General features: G+C 41.0%; 1 protein-coding gene and 1 pseudogene across 1 annotated transcript in view; one reads left to right on the forward strand and one right to left on the reverse strand.

The window, feature by feature from the left end:
* DMD (dystrophin) overlaps positions 1 to 21642 on the reverse strand; it is a 2107962-nt gene that overhangs the window by 403944 nt on the left and 1682376 nt on the right. The window lies entirely within an intron of this gene.
* On the forward strand, positions 7779 to 10448 carry LOC114906378 (annotated as a pseudogene).

Here is a 21642-nt window from a genome sequence, read left to right on the forward strand (position 1 = left end):
TTTTTTTTTTTTTTTTTTTTTTTCTTTTTTCCTCTTTTTCCGTGGGCAGGACAGGCTCTTGGTGCTCCAGCCAGGCGTCAGGGCTGTGCCTCTGAGGTGGGAGAGCCAAGTTCAGGACACCTCCCAGCTCCACGTAATATCAAATGGCGAAAATCTCCCAGAGACCTCCAACTCAATGCCAACACCCAGCTCCACTCAACGACCAGCAAGCTACAGTGCTGGACACCCTATGCCAAACAACTAGCAAGACAGGAACACAACCCCATCCATAAGCAGAGAGGCTGCCTAAAATCATAATAAGTCCACAGACACCCCAAAACACACCACCAGACGTGGTCCTGCACAGCAGAAAGACAAGATCCAGCCTCATCCACCAGAACACAAGCACTAGTCCCCTCCACCAGGAAGCCTACCCAACCCGCTGAACCAACCGTAGCCACTTGGGACAGACACCAAAAACAACGGGAACTACGAACCTGCAGCCTGCGAAAAGGAGACCCCAAGCACAGTAAGTTAAGCAAGATGAGAAGACAGAGAAACACACAGCAGATGAAGGAGCAAGGCAAAAACCCAACAGCCCTAACAACTGAAGAGGAAATAGGCAGTTTACCTGAAAAAGAGTCCAGAATAATGATACTAAAGATGATCCAAAATCTTGAAAATAGAATGGAGAAAATAAAAGGAACGATAAACAAGGACCTAGAAGAACTAAAGAGCAAAGAAACAGAGATGAACAGCACAATAAATGAAATTAAAAATTCTCTAGAAGGGATAAATAGCAGAATAACTGAGGCAGAAGAATGGGTAAGTGACCTGGAAGATAAAATAGTGGAAATAACTACTGCTGAGCAGAATAAAGAAAAAAGAATGAAAAGAATTGAGAACAGTCTCAGAGACTTCTGGGACAACATTAAACGCACTAACATTCAAATTATAGGGGTCCCAGAAGAAGAAGAAAAAGAGACTGAGAAAATATTTGAAGAGATTATAGTTGAAAATTTCCCTAATATGAGAACAGAAATAGCTAATCAAGTCCAGGAAGCACAGAGAGTCCCATACAGGATAAATCCAAGGAGAAACACGCCAAGGCACATATTAATCCAACTATGAAAAATTAAATACAAAGAAAGCATATTAAACGCAGCAAGGGAAAAACAACAAATAACACACAAGGGAATCCCCATAAGGTTAACAGCTGATCTTTCAGCAGAAACTCTGCAAGCCAGAAGGGAGTGGCAGGACATATTTAAAGTGATGAAAGAGAAAAACCTACAACCAAGATTACTCTACCCAGCAAGGATCTCATTCAGATTTGAAGGCGAAATTGAAAGCTTTTCAGAGAAGCAAAAGCTAAGAGAATTCAGCACCACCAAACCAGTTTTACAAAAAATGCTAAAGGAACTTCTCTAGGCAAGAAACACAAGAGAATGAAAAGACCTACAATAATAAACCCAAAACAATTAAGAAAATGGTAATGGGAACATACATATCACTAATTACCTTAAATGTAAATGGATTAAATGCTCCAACCAAAGGACATACACTGGCTGAATGGATACAAAAACAAGACCCGTATATATGCTGTCTACAAGAGACCCACTGCAGACCTAGGGACACATACAGACTGAAGGTGTAGGGATAGAAAAAGATATTCCATGCCAATGGAAATCAAAAGGAAGCTGGAGTAGCAATTCTCATCCCAGACAAAACAGACTTTAAGACAAAGACTATTACAAGAGACAAGGAAGGACACTACATAATGATCAAGGGATCGACCCAAGAAGAAAATATAACAATTGTAAATATTTATGCACCCAACATAGGAGCACCTCAATACATAAGACAACTGCTAACAGCTCTAAAAGAGGAAATCGACAGTAACACAATCAGAGTAGGGGACTTTAACACCACACTTTCACCAATGGACAGATCATCCAAAATGACAATAAATAAGGAAACACAAGCTTTAAATGATACATTAAACAAGATGGACTTAATTGATATTTATAGGGCATTCCATCCACAAACAACAGAATACACATTCTTCTCAAGTGCTCACGGAACATTCTCCAGGACAGATAATATCCTGGGTCACAAATCAAGCCTTGGTAAATTTAACAAAACTGAAATCGCATCAGGTATCTTTTCCGACCACAACACTAAGAGACCAGATATCAATTACACGAAAAAATCTGTAAGAAATACAAACACATGGAGGCTAAACAACACACTACTTAATAACCAAAAGATCACTGAAGAAATCAAAGAGGAAATCAAAAAATACCTAGAAACAAATGACAGTGAAAACACAACGACCCAAAGCCTATGGGATGCAGCAAAAGCAGTTCTAAGAGGCAAGGTTACAGCTATACAAGCCTACCTTAAGAAACAAGAAACATCTCAAATAAACAACCTAACCTTACACCTAAAGCAATTAGAGAAAGAAGAACAAAAAAACCCCAAAGTTAGCAGAAGGAAAGAAATCATAAAGATCAGATCAGAAATAAATGAAAAAGAAATGAAGGAAACGATAGCAAAGATGAATAAAACTAAAAGCTGGTTCTTTGAGAAGATAAACAAAATTGATAGACCATTAGCCAGACTCATCAAGAAAGAAAGGGAGAAGACTCAAATCAATAGAATTAGAAATGAAAAAGGAGAAGTAACAACTGACACTGCAGAAATGCAAAACATCATGAGAGATTACTACAAGCAACCCTATGCCAATAAAATGGACAACCTGGAAGAAATGGACAAATTCTTAGAAATGCACAACCTGCCGAGACTGAACCAGGAAGAAACAGAAAATATGAACAGACCAATCACAAGCACTGAAATTGAAACTGTGATTAAAAATCTTCCAACAAACAAAAGCCCAGGATCAGATGGCTTCACAGGCGAATTCTAGCAAACATTTGGAGAAGAGCTAACACCTATCCTTCTCAAACTCTTCCAAAATATAGCAGAGGAGGGAACACTCCCAAACTCATTCTGTGAGGCCACCATCACCCTGATAACAAGACCAGACAAGATATCACACAGAAAGAAAACTGCAGGCCAATATCACTGATGAACACAGATGCAAAAATTCTCAACAAAACACTAGGAAACAGAATCCAACAGCACATTAAAAGGATCATACACCATGATCAAGTGGGGTTTATCCCAGGAATGCAAGGATACTTCAACATATGCAAATCAAACGTGATACACCATATTAACAAACTGAAGGAGATTAACCAGATGATCATCTCAGTAGATGCAGAGAAGGCTTTTGACAAAATTCAACACCTATTTATGATAAAAACCCTCCAGAAAGTAGGCATAGAGGGAACTTTCCTCAACAAAATAAAGGCCATATAAGACAAACCCACAGCCAACATCATCCTCAATGGTGAAGAACTGAAATCACTTCCACTAAGATCAGGAACAAGACAAGGTTACCCACTCTCACCGCTATTATTCAACACAGTTTTGGAAGTTTTAGACACAGCAATCAGAGGAAAAAAAAGAAATAAATGGAATCCAAGTTGGAAAAGAAGAAGTAAAGCTGTCATTGTTTGCAGATGACATGATACCATACATAGAGAATCCTAAAGATGCTACCAGAAAACGACTAGAGCTAATCAACGAATTCAGTAAAGTAGCAGGATACAAAATTAATGCACAGAAATCTCTGGCATTCCTATACACTAATGATGAGAATTCTGAAAGTGAAATTAAGAAAACACTCCCATTTACCATTGCAACAAAAAGAATAAAATATCTAGGAATAACCCTACCTAAGGAGACAAAAGACCTGTATGCAGAAAACTGTAAGACAATGATGAAAGAAATTAAAGACGATACAAACAGATGGAGAGATATACCATGTTTTTGGATTGGAAGAATTAACATTGGGAAAGTAACTCTACTACCCCAAACAACCTACAGATTCTATGCAATCCTTATCAAACTGCCACTGGCATGTTTCAGAGAACTAGAACAAAAAATGTCACAATTTGTATGGAAACACAAAAGACCCCGAATAGCCAAAGCAATCTTGAGAAAGAAAAACGGAGCTGGAGGAATCAGGCTCCCTGGCTTCAGACTATACTACAAAGCTACAATAATCAAGACAGTATGGTACTGGCACAAAAACAGAAAGATAGATCAATGGAACAGGATAGAAAGCCCAGAGATAAACCCACGCACATATGGTCACCTTATCTTTGACAAAGGAGGCAAGAGTATACAGTGGAGAAGAGACAGCCTCTTCAATAAGTGTGCTGGGAAAACTGTACAACTACATGTAAAAGAATGAAATTAGAACACTTCCTAACACCATACACAAAAATAAACTCAAAATGGATTAAAGACCTAAATGTAAGGCCAGGCACCATCCAACTCCTAGAGGAAAACATAGGCAGAATACGCTACGACATAAATCACAGCAAGATCCTTTTATACCCACCTCCTAGAGAAATGGAAATAAAAACAAACAAATGAGACCCAATGAAACTTCAAAGCCTCTGCACAGCAAAGGAAACCATAAACAAGATGAAAAGACAACCCTCAGAATGGGAGAAAGTATTTGGAAATGAATCCACCAACAAAGGATTAATCCCTAAAATATATAAACAGCTCATGCAGCTCAATATTAAAAAAAAAAATCCAAAAATGGGCAGAAGACCTAAATAGACATTTCTCCAAAGAAGACATACAGATGGCCAAGAGGCACATGAAAATCTGCTCAACGTCACTAATTATTAGAGAAATGCAAATCAAAACTACAATGAGGTATCACCTCACACCAGTTAGAACGGGGATCATCAGAAAATCTACAAACAAGAAATGCTGGAGGGGGTGTGGAGAAAAGGGAACCCTCCTGCACTGCTGGTGGGACTGTAAATTGATACAGCCACTATGGAGAACAGTATGGAGGTTCCATAAAAATCTAAAAATAGAATTACCATATGATCCAAGAATCCCACTGCTGGGCATATACCTAGAGAAAACCATAATTCACAAAGACACATGCACCCCGATGTTCACTGCAGCACTATTTACAATAGCCAGGTCATAGAAGCAACCTAAATGCCCATCGACAGATGAATGGATAAAGAAGATGTGGTACATATATACAATGGAATATTAGCCATAGCAAGGAACGAAATTGGGTCACTTGCTGAGACGTGGATGGATCTAGAGACTGTCATACAGAGTGAAGTAAGTCAGAAAGAGAAAACAAATATCGTATATTAACGCATATATGTGGAACCTAGAAAAATGGTGCAGATGAACCGGTTTGCAGGGCAGAAATTGAGACACAGATGTAGAGAACAAACATGGACACCAAGGGGGATAGCGGCAGGGGGGTGGTGGTGGTGGTGGTGGTGGTGGTGTGATGAATTGGGCAATTGGGATTGACATGTATACACTGATGTGTATAAAATGGATGACGAGTAAGAACCTGCTGTAAAAATGAATAAAATTAAATTAAAAAAGCAAACAAACAGAAAAACACAGGCTACTGGGTCCCAACCCTGGAGTTCATGATTCTGTAGGTCTGGAGGGGCGCTCAAGAAGTTGCAGTCTAACAACTTCCCTGGTGATACTGACACTTCCACTCTAGGGATCACCCTTTGAGAATTAACCACTGGTCCAGCATAATGGTCCTTAATCTCCTGGAGGTCATGAATGCCTTTGTGAAAATGATGGCTCCCCTCCCGAGAAACCTGCACAAATATTCATAAACACAAAATATGACCGATAATTTCATGGGCTTCTGAGACCCCCTAAGAGGGACTGGAGAGCGGTAGCCTACCTCCACCTCCAAGAAATACAATGAATTAATGAAGACAACAAATCTTTCAAGTACCATTATAATAGAAAACTCTCAGGAAAAAGAACACGTCAAAAATGTCACTAAAGGGCTTCCCTGGTGGCCCAGTGGTTAAGAATCCGCCTGCCAATGCAGGGGACACGGGTTCGAGCCCTGGTCCGGGAAGATCCCACATGCCGTGGAGCAACTAAGCCCGTGTGCCACAACAACTGAGCCTGCGCTCTAGAGCCCGTGCTCTGCAACAAGAGAAGCCACCGCAATGAGAAGCCCGCGCACCACAACAAAGAGTAGCCCCGCTCGCCGCAGCTAGAGAAAGCCCGCGCGCAGCAACGAAGACCCAACGCTCCCAGAAATCAACAAATAAAATAAATAAATTTATTTCTTAAAAAGTCACTAAAGTGTGATTTTTGCTTACTTATGCATCTTGGAATTAGTCATAGTGATCCCAGGCACAAAATGACTAGATTTGGGGAAGGGGGCACACCAAAAGGCAGCCCTTGAGGGCTAGAAGGAAGTTCCTGTCACTCTAACCACATTCAAGTAATCTGGCCCTTTCCCATTTTGCCCTGCCATCCGCTTGGGAAATAAATATCAAATAAAAGAGGGGTTGGTGGGGAACATGACGGAAAAGGTGGGTGGGGCATTCAGCCAGGGACCTGGGGAAAGACACGGAAGTTGGTACCTCTGGGAAAGCGTAGCTATGGCTCTAGGATCTCTGTACCTCAGTGAACCAGTTCAAGATTGCAACAAGAGATAATTAAGAATATGCTTAAAAGGAAACCAAATCGGTTGTGCTACAAAATGATACGACACAATCCCTGTTGGAGAGAAGGAACATTTTGACTTCACGCTTTACCTAAGAATCTTCCTCACATGCCTTCCGTAACCCAGCAGTGTAGATGTTTTTAAATGACCCTGAAAAGAAAGCAGACGTGTTCTTTATTTCATGCAAGGAAAGCCATCGTTCCTTTAAAGAACCTCAGGCCTGCTCTGCCTACATACATGAAGTCAGGAACATGAGGCAAATATTGTATTAATCATCTTGGAAACTATAAATTCAAGTGATGGCTCTGAGGCTGGGAAACAAAGGCCCGCTGAGCCGGAAAGCAGAACTCTGCCTTCAGCTTCTCGAAGAAGTGATAGCGCTACAGGCAAATCTCCCTGTAATCGTCTGGGGCAAATACACCTCTGAGTCAAAGAAGATTTTCTGCTCCTGCACAGGACTGTTTTGCCTAAAGCCAGGAAAACTCTGTCTGATGATAACGTTTTAGCTGCTGATTCATCACCTCTGTCTTCGATTCCTCTCAGCAAACTTTTATTGGGTCTCATCATGGGCACATTTACAGAGCAATTTCCATGATGATAAAAATCTCTTCAAATGAGATTTAAAATGTAATTAAAGGGCAGATTTGATGTGGTAAAGGAGTTGTTGTGCAGTGGCCATACATCATCATGCCACAGAGTGCTCATTCAGCTAGCCTATGGCACGACCCCGATTTTCCTCTGGTAAGATTACATGTCCTTGTTTCATGCTAATGGCTTGATTAGGGAAAACTAAAAAAGAAAGATAATACAGCCTCTCTACTGGAGAGACTAGTCCATGAATATGAGTTAGATTTATGCACCCTCCTCCATTCATTCTGCATCTTAGGCTTCAGAGGCTGCAAGAAACTCCTCGGATACAGCAGAGGCGAACAATGACAAACTGACAGGTGAAAGCTGGAAGGATCTGCTTGCCTTGAGAAGTGGGTCTCCATAAATCCTAGGGCCTGTTCTCATGGTTTTAAGGGCAATCGCTTGAAAAGTGGAAACTACAGGTTATAGCTCCCTGAATGGATGAATGCTTGCTTCTGGAAAACTGTGTGGAGCCTGAGAAAGCAAGAAAATATTCCTTGAGCAGTCCATTTTTGAAACCTCAAAACTAACTGAGATTATTCTTCGCTATAAAACCAATATGATTTTAAGCTTTGGAATTTCCCAAACCCCCAAATATCTGGCCTACCCAGATCCACAATCGTAAGTACCCTCAATCATGGTATTTACCAAATGATATGAAATGATTTTTTACTGGGCTACTGGTTTATATTCTGACAGCCAATCATATAACATGATATGGAAATCATATTTTTTAACACGCAGGGCAAAACAAAACTTTCAAAAGATCAGATTTCAGATCTAAGATCACAGTTAAATAATAGGTTGCAGGCACTCAGAAGAGGATTTGGGCCTTTTAAACACCATATGTTCATTACCTTCTCTTTTCAACATACCACGATATTCACAGGAAAGAAAAGCCATATAATGCCTGAGTTATACAGAGCGCTGAGAGTTCCACTGATTTTTTTCTGTGCTCCTCTCTTTGCCTAAGTGAAATATTCCTTTGGGAACAACACTTTGTCTATGGAGTCAAATTTATCTTTGTGATACTGGGAGTTACAAAATAACTCACGTGTTTTAAAGTATCACTAAATGTATGGAACTAAATTATAATTAGTAAACATAATTTGAGGGTCTTTAATTTAAGGATGATGGCAAATTCTTGTCAAAAAGTGATCATGCTTTTAAGTGTAATAATGTTTTCAGAGACAAGAGTAAGATACTAGCAAAAATAACATACATTTTTGAAGACAAAATGGCGACTGTACCTTCGAAATAAAAGCAACTTATACATCTCTCTAGTCCAAAAAAAAAAAGCTCACAAGTTAATCTACAAGTTTCACCTCCCTTATTGAAGATGCAAGGCCTATTTTCAATTTGCTTTAATAGCAAACAATTCGTGGGAAGTTTGATTTCACTATAACAATAAGCTCTTTTAGCCAAATAACCCTTGTCAACCCCTGGATAAAATTTTCTGCCAAAGAATTCCCCTACTTCCCACTCACCACCAGAGATAAAAGGACTGAAGCGACAGCACCATTCTCTGTAGGACTGTTTGCTTGCACTCAGTCAGCCAAGCTTCCACTGCCTGATTTCATTGCCATGGAAAGTCCTACAGGATAACTTGGAGAGCAGCTACCTCTATTACTTCTCCAAACATCCCACTGCTTCCAATTACCAATTACCACTGATTTTCTGTTATAATCAGTAGCCTTGAAACTGTTTTAAATGCAGAAGAGAAAATCCTAGGCAAAATGGGGAACAAAAAAGAGTTTCCGTGTTTCTGAAGAGTGGCATTGTGCCTGCGTGATTGTTTTTCATCAGTTTTGACTTCTCAGAGAGGCAGTATTTCTTTTCATTTATTTCTCTAGGCTGACATTTCTTTTCACGAAATAGTTAATGAGCACGGTGCAAATCTGGCATTCTTCCTTTTGACATCTTTACTCATGAAATAAGTAAAAGCAGTCCCCAACTTACAAAGAGTTCTGTAACCAAAAGTCATTTGCAAGTCAATGGTTCAGAGCGCAAAATTCAAATTTCCACAGAAACAACAGCTATATATGTTTGACGTCAGGACAGTCACGGCTATTTGATCTCAAACATGGATGATCTAAGTCATTCTGATAGCACTACTTTGGGTTCTGTGATTTGAGAAGCATACATCTTTTGGGGTACAAAAGGGAATCAAGTATGAAAAGAAAATATCTCTCTTTGAATCCTGACTCCGCCCAATGCAAAACAGTAAGCAAAAGACACCTGAGATGGGCATGAACGAAATGGGCATGTACCTGTCATTCTACCTGCTGGTGCCTGGTCATCTCTACCCCCCATATTTCCTCAGGTCCCTAATAATCCTTCTTTCCTACCTGTTAAAAACTGCACTCCCAGAGCATAGTCCGACCACTTTCACGTTCTGGGAGATTTTTACCTTTGAAAAAGAGGAAGCTGGCGGTGCGCTCGGCGGTCCCCCGATCTGTCTCTTGCTTCAACAGTGTTTGGACAGAACAGACCCAGGGATGCCCTTTGCTCCAGCCTCCGACCACCCTCCAACCTTTTTTCCAGTTGCGACCTTCGCAGTTAGCCAGTCAGCTATCCTTGGTCACCGGGACCGCCAACACCATATTTTGAGCTTAACTCCGTATGACCGATCCACCACGAGCTCCCAGATTCGTCAGAATGATTCCGCCGAGGTGGAGGCCGCCGTCAACCGCCTGGTCAACATGCATCTGCGGGCCTCCGGCACCTACCTCTCTCTGGGCTCCTATTTCCACCGCCACGACGCGGCTCTGGAGGACCTGGGCCACTTTTTCCGCGAAATGCCCGAGGGAAAGCGTGAGGGCGCCCAGCACCTCTTAAAAATGCAAAAACAGCGCGGCAGCCGCGCTTCCAGGACGTGCAGAAGCGTCTCAGGATGAGTGGGGTGAAACCCAGGGCGCTGTGGAAGCCGTCGTGCTCGCGGAGGAGAACCTGAACCAGGCCCTTGTGGACCTGCACGCCCTGGGCTCTGCCCGTGCAGACCCCCCCCTTCTGTGACTTCCCAGAGAGCCGCCTCCTAGATGAGCAGGTGAAGCTCATCCAGAAGATGTGCAACCACCTGACCAACCTCCGCAGGCCGGCTGGTCCCCAGCGGGGGCTGGGCGAGTCCCTCGTGGAAAGGCTCGGAAAGGCTCGCCCTCCAGCACGAGTAGGAGCCTCCGGAGCCCAGCGGCCTTTGAGGAGCCCCTGTGGCGTCAGGGCTTCGGCCTGAAGCCCCGCTCTGCAGCCACTAAGGCAGCTTTTTAACCACCCGGGAGCTCTCTCCCAAGCCTTGGACCAAATGGAAACAATAAAGCTTTTTGCAGCAAAAAAAAAAAAAGAAAAAAAGGAAGCTGAGTTAAACCAAATGAATCTCCAATTGGTAGAATTTCAGAGAGTATAGGAATACAAAGTGAAATATTCAGACGGTAGCAAAAGTGTCTGGGGGCAGAAAGGCTTCAGCCATTCTTGCTAGGAAATCCACAATACATTGGTTAATACTACGGATTGGCTCACTCAAACCTCTACACTACCCTCCATCCAACTGAGCGGGTTGGAAATTAAAAACTGCATTTGCCAGACTTCCACGCAGCTAGGGTTCTGGATATGAATTAGGTTTTTTGTTTTTTTTTTTTGCGGCATGCGGGCCGCTCGCTGTTGTGGTCTCTCCCGTTGCAGAGCACAGGCTCCGGACGTGCAGGCTCAGCGGCCATGGCTCACGGGCCCAGCCGCTCCGCGGCATGTGGGATCTGCCCGGACCGGGGCACGAACCCACGTCCCCTGCATCGGCAGGCGGACTCTCAACCACTGCGCCACCAGGGAAGCCCGAATTACGTTTTAATAAGTTTGGGTTGTCAGATAAAATACAGGGTGCCCAGATAAATGCAAATTTCAGCTAAACAATGGATTTTTTTCTTAGTGTAAGTATGTTGAATGCATTGCTTTTGTTTGCTAAATCTGGCAACCTTACATCAACAGATGTATCTGTGAGTGATTTAGGAGGTGGAAGTAGGGTCTTGGCCATCTCTCTGCCCCTTTTGGCTGTTTCTGTCGGCTAGTTTCGTCATAAAAGCATGAGATTTCCCATATCATATTTCCAAAGTGTATTCTCCAGCTTCCGGGTTGAAGAAAGGCAGTTGCTAACAGGAGCTACAAAAGTGGTAGCTTCTAGATCTCAACTTCCTGAATCTTAGTTCACAGTTACAGAGTATGTTCTTGAATTCATTGCTTCAGTGATAACTTCAGAGATGGTAGTTCCCTAGGGGATGAGTTCTATCTGACTTTAGAGTTCTGTGCTGGAAGCCAAGGCTAAAATCTGCTCCTTCAGCCTTTCCAAAGACTTAGCATGCATCTAATCCTCTGTACTAAACCATTCTCTGATTATCATACCTAGAGTAGCTTCTTTTTTTGTGAACTGAACTCTGACCCTCAGAGCCAGCTTCTCTATTTGCTTCTAGTACTGGCAGTATCTTCCTTTAGTCAAAGGAAGTTTGTAGCCTTAAAAATCTACAAACAATAAAACTCGATGGTTTTCTCAACATGGCTCTTTGTCACAGCCATGTGATCTCCCATAAAAGGGCAGGAGGAAGTGAGGCAGGCAGAGGGATTTGCATCTCTGGATTAATGTCTTATTTGTAAAGAAAATACAAGATACTTTAGGTTGTGGCAACACATTAAAATAGCCACACATTACGTCATCATTCTTTACAATAATCTCACCATTATTTGCCTTATCTCTTTTGTTCCTCGTATCTGGATGTCAAATTAACACTGACAACATATTTGATGCCTAGGGAAAAGATACGAGTCAACAGTTTCATAACGTGATATTCTATTAATTAAACATGATACACTGACATTAAATCTCCAAAATAAAAAAAGAATATCACAAACTTGTTTCATATTCAAGTCATGGGGAGGAGTGAAGAGATACTAAGGAAAGACGGTGAGCTTGCAGGCCTGGCTCGCCCATGTGAGGTGAGCTCTGGAGAAGCGAACTTACCTCTGTGCTGTCAGCACCTGGCACAGTGCTTAGCACATACTAGGCACTCAATAAATTGAGCTGAATTTTTTAATCATCTGGCTGCATTCACCTACTCTGCATATGTCTCGTGCATAATTTCATTTCCTAATAGTACCAAGTTCCAACATCAGGAGACATAGACATGGCAAGCACTGACCATCTCTGGAGGTCAAGGTTTCCTACTTGTGTGTCCATGTAAAAGGGTGACTCTATAGTTTACTGTCCAAACGAGAATACTTTTGAGAGTATATGGGGGTGCTATTAATAATGACACGAGAATAACAGGCATAAACTGGGACTGTCCTGGGCAAAGCAGGATGGGTAAATTTACAGCCATCAGTAAAGCGGGAAAAATGTCCTAAGTCCTTACGCTTTTTCACTATCAGCTGGGGCAGCCTTCCTTCCTACTCATTCTCTCCAAGCAACAAAAGGTCTGGGACAGGATGTTTCCTTCCTGCCTGGGGTTCACTGAGGGTGGTGAATTGATCCCTGTGGCTGCTCCTCCCTTTGAGGGAAGGACAGGCAGAGAAAGGCAAGAGGTTCGGGCCACTGTGTGTGCACTCAGGTGCCTCCTCACCATGCGGAGTGAATACCTTCAGCTCTGTTTTCTACGGGAAGGAAAATAAAAAGAGGACCGATAACAAAATGCCCTTCAAAGAAAACATTTTGTGAGCCTGTGTGTAGCAGAGATAAGAACTAGGACACTGCCAAGAGAAGGATCCTAGAATAGCTTCTTGAAAGATCTTTTATTTTTTTTTAAAGGAATATAAGTGAATGTTGCTACAACATCTATTGTGTATCATCTGCCATATTCCTCTGAGCAAATGAACATCAGCGTTTCTGCATTTGTCAGCAATGCAGACTTGGCAAGAATTCACTTTCTTGAAATTTACTTTGATTTCTCCTTTATGGAGAAATAATTCATTCCGTACATATTTCATACTTGACATTTAATAAGTACCAAGTTTACGTCTACAAAAATGGCTTTGAGGGGCTCCCACGTCAATCAAAAGTTTCTCCCAAGACATTTCTATGCATATCTAAGGAGAACAGGGAGGTAAAAAAAAAAAAAAAAAAAAAGAAGAAAAAAATAAAAACCAAGAGCATGAACGACAAAATTCAGGATTTTGATTCATAAGTCATGGAACAAGAATTGGTTTACCATAGGTGCACGGGGAGGCAAGGATATACAATGGAGAAAAGACAGTCTCTTCAATAAGCGGTGCTGGGAAAACTGGACAGGTACACGTGAAAGTATGAGATTAGAACACTCCCTAACACCGTACACAAAAATAAGCTCAAAATGGATTAAAGACCTAAAAGTAAGACTGGACACTATAAAACTCTTAGAGGAAAACATAGGCAGAACGCTCTTTGACATAAATCACAGCAACATATCTTTTGATCCACCTCCTAGAGTAATGGAAATAAAAACAAAAATAAACAAATGGGACCTAATGAAACTTTAAAGCTTTTGCACAGCAAAAGAAACCATAAACAAGACAAAAAGACAACCCTATGAATGGGAGAAAATATTCGCATACGAATCAATAGACAAAGGATTAATCTCCAAAATATATAAACAGCTCATGCAGCTCAATATTAAAGAACCAAACAACCCAATCCAAAAATGGGCAGAAGACCTAAATAGACATTTCTCCAAAGAAGACATACAGATGGCCAAGAGGCACGTGAAAAGTTACTCAACATCACTAATTATTAGGGAAATGCAAATCAAAACTACAATGAGGTGTCACCTCACACCAGTCAGAATGGGCATCATCAGAAAATCTACAAACAACAAATGCCGCAGAGGGTGTGGAGAAAAGGGAACCCTCTTGCACTGTTGGTGGGAATGTAAATGGATACAGCCACTATGGAGAACAGTATGGAGGTTCCTTAAAAATCTAAAAATAGAATTACCATATGACCCAGCAATCCCACTACTGGGCATATACATAGAGAAAACCATAATTCAAAAAGACACATGCACCCCAATGTTCACTGCAGCACTGTGTACAATAGCCAGGTCACGGAAGCAACCTAAACGCCCATCGACAGACGGATGGATAAAGAAGTTGTGGTACACATATACAACGGACTACTACTCAGCCATAAAAAGGAACGAAACTGAGTCATTTGTTGAGACGTGGATGGATCTAGAGACTGTCATACAGAGTGAAGTAAGTCAGAAAGAGAAAAACAAATATCGTATAGTAACGTATGTATGTGGAACCTACAAAAATGGTACAGATGAACTGGTTTGCAGGGCAGAAGTTGAGACACAGATGTAGAGAATGTATGGACACCAAGGGGGGAAAACCGCAGTGGGGTGGGGATGGTGGTGTGCTGAATTGGGCGATTTGGATTGACATGTATAGACTGATGTGTATAAAATTGACGACTAATAAGAACCTGCAGTATAAAACAACAAACAAAGAAAAACAACTAACACTAAACTTTCTTTGGGTTATTTGTATGGAAATACGTTAATATAAACGTTTCAGACATTACATGAAATTTCTAAAAATCTTATATGTTCTGGTATCATGTTGTAAGTCATAATTCTAGTTATTACTTTAAATGTATATCTCAGAAATAACTAAAAAAAAAAAAAAAAGAATTGGTTTAAATTCAAAGTCCCTAATCATGGAACTTCAAAGAGATATGGCAAATTATACACATCAGCCTGTTCCTTCTGAAGAAAAGCAGAGAGAAGACAGTGCAATGGAAACCTCCCGCTAGTCTGGTTGCTCCTGAGGGCAGGAACCATATCTGCCTTGCTCACTGCTGTATCTCCAGCTTCCAGGATGCGAGTTGCCATGCAGCGGCTTTTGTTTTCGAGAGAGAGCTATCAAATAAACCACTGGATAAATTAATGAATGGATCAGTTATGCAAGAAGTCAAGTAACTGCAGAACATCAAAGAAGGTTGATAATGAGAGTCAAGGAGTTGGTTACCTTGGTATGTCATAGACGGTAGGGAACCTTGGTATGTAACTAAATAATGGAGCACCAGTTTCTCTTGCTAGCAGTCCAGTTTACTGTATGATTGTCTTAACCATTTTTTTCCTCCAGTTTTCCAAGTCACAGCAGTTCTCCTCACTTCCCCTGGTATGATGGTAGGATTACCATTTGCCATTCTCCATCCATCCATTCTTTCATTCTACAAACAAACACTGAACACTCGCCAGGTGCCCAGCCCCAAGATGAACTTGACAGACACGGTCCCAGCCCGGGCTAAGGTTTTTCTCTTTTAAAGGAATAATATCATGGTTTAGATCAGGTACTCTGAATACAAAGCACCGTGTAAAGCTGGACAACTCTTAACGCAGCAGAGATTCTAGGACATGACGAACAAACCTGAGAGAATCTTCTTAAATTTAACACTTAGTAAATCAGCTCAAGGGTAAAACTGTTTGCACAGAAAACGACACCATTTAAGAGGAGATTGAGTAATTACTGGGCTCTTTTGATTAGGTAGAAAACCTATCCTGGGAGTTAAAATCTCAAGGTAGACTTTTCTTGGCCTATTTACCTGTTTGGACTAGCCACATGGTCCTAAATTAATGACATAATTAAAAACTCCTCTTCTCTACCAGAACCCCTCATCTTATATGCAAGGTAGCTTTGGGGCCTAGGATTTATAATAACAAACAAGCCAACAAACCAGAAATCAAAATTTATTTTGCAGTATCTTTTATCAGATTTCATGGACATTGGTGTATATTTAATTTTAAAAAATTCGGGAAGGTTTAAATTGGGGAGGTGAGAAAAAAAGAAGGAAAAGAGATGGAAATAAGTGCAAGGAAGATTCTGAAACAGTTTTCATAAACTTAGAAGCAATGAAACGGACTTAAAGCTACAAACAAAAAGAATTTCATTGCTCACTGATTCTGTAGCCAACACCTTCTCTAATATCCCAGAGCAGCTATTTCAAATTGCCACTCTCCTTGAATCTCAGACTCTACCCCCATCACCCCGCATTTAACTACTGTTTCCGCTTCAATGAGAAACATAAATTCAACAGAAGGACCCTATCTTGAGCTTTCACCTAACAAAAGTACCAGCAACTACACCTATTCTTCCCTCCTCCCCTGCAGCTACAATAGAAGATGTGCCTTCATTCCTACCTGAGGTTACTGGTTATCCCTCATTTCTTCTGCATCCTCAACCTCTCCCTCTCTACTGTCTCCTTCCCACTGGCATTTACAGATGCTCAAGCCCCTCCTGTCTTAAGACCATGCTCTTCTTCCTGTCCCTACATCCATCTTCTGTTACTATGGTCTTTCTCTTTTCCCATCACAGCTACAAGTCTTGAAAGACTTGCTTTACCTTTGCTCCTTGATTTTCTCAGTTCCCAATCAGGTCTCAACCCACTGTAATCTTGGTTCTCTATTTACCACTGAGTAATTACTGGGTTCTTCAAAATCAACAGTGAAGTTACTCACATCAAGGTTATCAGTACCCACCGTGTTGCTAAATTAATGGAATATTTTTTGGTCTTATCTTTTATGTCTCTTTCACAGTACTTGACAAACCTGAATGCTACTCTTTTTGTGAAAGCCTCTCTTCCCTTGGATTCTGTGACATCACACGCACCTGGTTTGTCTCCTACCTACTGAATTGCTAATTTCCCTGTCTCCGCTGCAAGTTTATTTTTCTCTGCTTATCCCTGAAATGCTGGTGTTTTTCTGGGTTTACTCCTGGGCCTTCTCTTCTTCTATATCTACAAACTTTTCCCTAAACCACTTCAAACGCTTGCAAGGTTTTAAGCCCTACATACTGACAAAATCCAATTAAATAGCTCTAGCTCAGAACTTTTTCCATAGGTATAGCTCACACACCCAGCAACCTGGCCATATCCACTTGTATGTTCCATGGGCAATTCAAACTCAACGCTTGCAAGGCTGAACTCAATACCACCCCTCCTGTTTCAGCACCCTCCATCTCCTTCAAACAGACTCCATTTCTTTTGCCAAGGGTTTGGAAGAAAGGTATCACCATCTACCTGACTGTTCGAATTAGATGTCTGACTTAACTCTTCCCTTCAACTCACCTACCATGATCTAACAATCGTAATAGCATCGACTCTACCCTTTAGATAGCTATCACATCTGGGTGCTTTCTACTGCTCTCCATCTCCACCACCACAGCTTCGTTTAGATCATCACCACTCACCTGGATAACTTCATTAGTGTCCTGTCTCCAGGTTACTAAGCTTCTTTTGGTTCCTTGGATTGCCATGAAATTTCTCAATTCCAGGCCTTTATACATACTATTCCCTCTGCCGGGAATTCTCCTCCAAATCCCCAGCTGGACCTGGCTAACTCCTGTTTCTCCTCAGGTCTCAGCCAAGGTGAGACTTCCTTGGAGAAGCCCTCCTCATCCCACCGAAGCAGGATGGGGTTATGTTTATGTACTCCGCACAAGCACAGCACCGCTTTTACCGTATAGTAGATGCGTGTTTCATTTCCTTCCTCCTCCATTATACTACGGGTCAAAGGACACAGAGATCAAACCTGTCTTCTTTATTCATGATGCATCTCTAGTGTAGCGCAGTGTCTGGAACACCAAAAATCTTCATGAAACAAATGTATAAATAAATGTATGCTGGCATCAAAAGACTATTCCACCATGCTCCCTTCTAATCGTTGGCAGTTACATTTTTTTGTTACTGTTTTATATGGAAAGGTTAATGTCTTAGGAGTTCTTAGTACATATGTTTCTGTTTAATTTTTGAAATTACAAAGTCCTAATTAATGAACAGCATGCGATATCAAAAATTTCCCCTGTGGTGATATTTTTCATATATCATAAATCTTCCAGAAATAATATAGGAACTTAAACAAATTAGAAGCCAAAAAACTGAGGTACAGCTATTTAGAAATAAATTTATGGAAGCACATGGCCACGAACACCTGTGCGGTCTGTGCACTGAACAAACCAAAGATGCACCATCCACACAGTGAACTGTATGCTTTACAACCTAAACAACGCTTCATGGTGACTTGGAGTAGAGGCAAAAGAGAAGGGTTGTTCATTTTCTTTATTTTTTTTCAAACTGCCTTTTGATGGTGAAGAATGGTTATTATCGTACTCTTGATTTTAAATCTATTTAATAGAGCTGTCAGAATTTTAAAGATAGGGAGTATCTTAAAGGTCATGTGGAGGTTTCACCTATGTGCTAACTACGTTAGTGGTTGACAGCTGCATGAAGCATCGTCTTGAGTAATATTCTGATACAGCACTGATTGATTAGTGTTGTCTCTCACGGGCAAATGAGGGAGAAGTGAACGGCATCAACTTATTTCCCTTCTCTGATCTAGTTAATCCTTTTATTTTCCAGATAAGAAAATGAAGGTCCAGAAAAGTAAGGCAGCTTGCTCAAAGTTAACCTCGGTGCCGGAGCAGAACCCAGTTTTTTCTTTTTCTACTTCTAGCCCACGTCCCTTCTTTGACACCTGGTCTCTAGATTCCTTACTGAGATAAATTATAAATCTGAGCCCTGTGATTTACTACCTTTCAAATTTTAACTTATTTTCAAGGTTAACTTCCCGCCTTGGTTCGCAAGCGTAAATAAATCTAGGTTTGCCATCTGAGAACACAGCGTGATCACAGGAAATAGTCTTCAACATCGTAAAATTGTCACATAAAATATGGTGACAAGTGCACCCCCTAAAAGGCCAACGTTGTAAGCAGTAAGGGCCACTGTCAGTCAGGGTAAGCACTGCAGGAGGAGGAGGAATTCTGAGTAGGATAACAGAGAAATCATCTGTAATATCATTATGAGCCGTATTTGGCTTGAATCTACACAAATGGTGGAAGAACACTTGCAAAGACTTTTGTCCCCGTGCGAAGAGGTGAAGAATGGGATTAAATGTCTATTAACGTCCTAGACATGGTGCTAGGCGCTGGAGATATAATGCTACAGAGAACAGATGTGATCCCTATCTTTGTGGTCGTTACATTTAAGTGGAGAAGTCAGGCACTGAACAGTGATGTGAGCATTACAAAGTAGGAAGTACAAGAAACTTATTGGTGGTGGGGGGAGGGTAATGCGAGAATCCTGACTTTGGGGCAACTGCTACTCAGAGGCAGACTATAGAGATCAGTTTGTAGCTTCTGTAGCCATTCTGCACCCAAATTGGATATCCAAAATAGACACTAGATTGCCATGGAAAATTTACAAATTTAATATTCACAAACTGGCATTTTAAAGTAAGTGAATACAAATAAGACTAATTCAGATTGAGTAATAACGACTTACATCCCACTATACACTGGTTACAGAAAAAAGATACGGACCCTTAAGTCAATATGTCCTCTGATGTCTAAAAGATGCTTATCACTGCGTACTAGACGCTTTTCCACTTGCTTTGCAAATCAGGTTAAACATACCTGGTAATCAGGATTCATTATTTTTATTCACTCGGAAAACCAGAAGTACCTTTTCTCACGGAGATTTTGAAGGGAAAGTAAACCACCATTTATTTGGAGATTTTATGGCCGTCAGTGTGTGCTTTCATAAACAGGAAATGATTTATGACTTATCAAAAGGTATGCCTCTGAGTCTCTTACCTAATCTCTAAACCCAGCTGACTTTCCCCATTTCTCTAACGCTGAGCATAGGGAAAGGAGACGCTCTTGATTAGCCAAGAGACGCTGCTGCTCATACACCAACCTATATTTGACTGAGGATTCGGGCATTGTGAAATAACCCAAACGCAGCACTTCCAGATGAAAACTGCTCTGAGGATTTTCCACTCTGAAAAGTAGAAGGAAACCAAGTAGTTCTTACAATTCCATACAACTTAAGAAACTCTCCCTGGGCAATATTACATGACCTACAAAATATCATTTGTACAATGTTTACATATTAAGACACAAGAGAAAGGAGCTGTTGTTGTAAATTAGAACATGACTAAAATGCTGATCCTGGAAAACTGAAAAATGATTTTAATTTCTAAAACTGTTTCTGCCCAGAAAGAAATAAGTGAAGTATCGTTTAGTGATACAAAACTTGGCTCTCTGGAGGCCAGGGTATGGAACGGGTGAGGATCTATCCATTTTGATACAACCACTGACAATTTTCTACATTGTCATTGATTAGTGTAGTCAATAAGCATCGATTTAGAACCCACCATGTTCTAGAGCTGTGCTGCTCTGCCCAATACAGTAGCCACTGGCTGGACGTAGCTGGTGAGACTGAGACTGAATGTTTAAATTTTAGTTTAGATGTAAATTTTAAAACTCATACTTTGTTCGGTTATTGAAAAATTTCAGTATGTTTAGAACAACATGGGTACACGAATCTGCTTTTTCAATGGTAAATTTTATGAAATCTCAATACAGATCAAATATTTCCAATGAAAATATAGTGTCTGAATTGAGATGAGATGTAGTTGTAAAATACATACCAGATTTCACAGACTTGGAATGGAAGACAGTGCAAAAGATTTCATTAATACTTTTTCGTTGATTGCATATAATAATACACTGGGTTAAATAAAAGATATTATTACAATACATTCACTTGTTTCGTTTTTCTTTTAAAGAGTGTGGCTACTAGAAAATTTAAGATAACACGTGTGGCTTGCATTATGTTTCTACTGGACAGAACTGTTGAGATACTGTACGGACACTGGGAATACAAATCTGAACATCACCTGAGGATTGTCTTGAAGGGTGGTAAAACCATTGCTAGAGCAGGAAGATACAAAGAAATGCCCAGGACACTAGGAGACATAGATGAGTAGCAATTAAATCAGAGTGAGGTCAAAGATGGCTTCCTGAAAGAAGAGATGCAAGCTTCAGTCGATTCTTGAAGTCTCAGCGGGAGTCGGATGAAGAAAGAAGGGCATTCAAGGAAGAGGGAATGGCATGTACAATAACCTTGAGAGAAGCAGTATAACACAGTGATTAAGAACCCAGAATTGCCACTCTTTGGGTCATACTCAAGCTGTACCGCTAACTAACCATAGGACCTCAGGCAAGTTATTTAACTTCTCTATGTCTGTCTCTTTCTCTATGAAATGGGGATAAGACTACCATCGCTTACCTCATAAGGTTATTGTGAGAAATGAATGAGTTAATACAATACTGGTCAGAACTATGTCCAATGCCACGTCAGTGTTTGCTGTTGTCACCATAAATAAGAAAAAGAAGTAATTCCCTTATGACTGCAGTACAGGGTTTGTATGAGAGGGTCATCTGAGATGGGGCTACCACGCGGATGGGGCAGCACACATTCACCTAAGCAGTTTGACCTTTTATCCTTAAAGCTGTGAAGAATTAGTCACATCTAAAAACAATATCTCAGGCAGAAGGGTAGCAGAGAGTTTAGAGGGGGCTAAGGACCTACATAAGAGATAAGAGGCCAGTGCAGCTGCCTAGTTGAGAAG

Source organism: Monodon monoceros, unplaced genomic scaffold (genome assembly GCF_005190385.1).
Source record: "Monodon monoceros isolate NGI ecotype Baffin Bay Population unplaced genomic scaffold, NGI_Narwhal_1 Super_Scaffold_22, whole genome shotgun sequence".
NCBI lineage: Eukaryota > Metazoa > Chordata > Mammalia > Artiodactyla > Monodontidae > Monodon > Monodon monoceros.